The 1675-nt window shown below is 41.6% G+C and overlaps 1 protein-coding gene across 4 annotated transcripts in view; it reads left to right on the forward strand.

Moving 5' to 3' along the window:
- The window catches only part of LOC108746613 (proton-coupled amino acid transporter-like protein pathetic), a 20088-nt gene that overhangs the window by 15401 nt on the left and 3012 nt on the right, over positions 1 to 1675 (forward strand). The window lies entirely within an intron of this gene.

Raw genomic sequence — 1675 nt, forward strand, 5'->3', positions numbered from 1 at the left:
CGCCCATTCACGAAAGCGAGAGTACGTCTGCATGTCTCGAATTGACCGTTAATTATTAACGTACCAAACGCGACGTGTGTGTCCTTCGGAACTTATCCGTCTATCCTGCTGTCGTCCGATTCTTTTTTTTCAGGATGAAATCGTGTGTTTGCGATCAAGCGTGAATGCGGAGAACGCGGAGGAAGAGGCTGAGTAACGCAAGCTGTCGTTTGCACCGCGTGACTTTACAGAATGCGCGAATTCAGCATTGGTTACGCTATTATCGTCGCGAAATTTCAATAACAGAACGGTATCGCTTTGCTTGCTTGAAATTCCAACCGGCGATTGCGATCTGAGTCATCCGGCTCAGACTAAACGAAAATGCTAAAAAAAAGTAAATGTTGCGTGCTACGTTAGGTTACAATCAGCGGTGTAGTCTAACGGTGAGTTATACGATTCGAGTTTCGCGTTCATGCTGGCGACAAAACGATGGTTTGTGCTACGCTTTTTTTCTACGCATATTCTAGAGAGATCTGGTGAACGAGTAGACGCCCCGAGAGAAGATATGGTAATGTTGAAAGACATAGTAATGGAAAAAAAAAAAAAAAAAAAAAACAATGAAATACGAATGAAATAATTGATTAAACACACATGTCGTTTTCGCACAATTTTCTTGTTCTTCAGAATATTCATTTTTTTTTTTTCGACACAATAACGAATACCCGTAACTAATACTCGTAATTCTAAATATAGTGACAGCTTTTGTAAAATTCCTGGAATACAAGGCGATTCGAGACAGATTAAAAGTACAGATTTCAATGGATTCGCAAAGTTCGAATTGTACATAACCGATTGCAATGGCTTAATGTGCGTTTAATAAATGCGTAAAGTTGTGTTAAAACTTCTATTTGCCTACGGTCTTCTCTCGGTACGAACGGACGGAGAGTCAGACGCAGGAGGAGCAATTATTTGAAAAAAATTCAACGAACAGATGAAGTATTCGCAGAAATATTTGCATTGTTCAAACACATGAATAGCGAGTGGAGATTGTCTCTTGAATCTAGGAGATTGCGAAATCTAGATAATCTCTGCAATTTATTTAATTACTTAATAATGATCCTTATTTTTACATCCACAGAAACTTCCACGGTATAAACATTTATATAACGTTCTTTCTCCAATCATTCAAAAAACAGAGATATTAATTTAAATTGAGGTGGAGTCTCCAATTGAAGAGAAAATATTCTCCTTTTTACGATGTAAGTTGGATGTTAAATCGGAGAGAACAGTCTTTTTCTCTGTGCATCACAATCAAGTGATTTTTTTCGTCTCTCGCTCTTCGATTGGACATGTCACGTATTTCGAGATTTCTCTCTAATGCGTCTTTTTCGCCGGCTTTGCGCATTAATATCGCATACCGCGCCGGATATTATTCGGCTCGATCGAAGATCGCTTTTGAAGGGCTCATAATAACGACTTAATAACGAGGTAACGCCAAATGCCGCCTCATCTCGGGATGAGACCGCGGATGAAATCACCGTCGTTAAAGACGCCCCGAAATCCCTGCGCCCCGAATGCATGCGCTCTCACGTGCGTCTCGCGCCCTGTCTGCGCCTCCACTCTCCGTCTTCCTCGGCATGCGAGCGTGCAAGAAAGAAAGAAAGAGAATCCTCCAGCCTCCCCGCCCCTCTCCCCG

This window comes from Trachymyrmex septentrionalis, unplaced genomic scaffold, assembly GCF_001594115.1.
Source record: "Trachymyrmex septentrionalis isolate Tsep2-gDNA-1 unplaced genomic scaffold, Tsep1.0 scaffold182, whole genome shotgun sequence".
NCBI classification, from domain to species: domain Eukaryota; kingdom Metazoa; phylum Arthropoda; class Insecta; order Hymenoptera; family Formicidae; genus Trachymyrmex; species Trachymyrmex septentrionalis.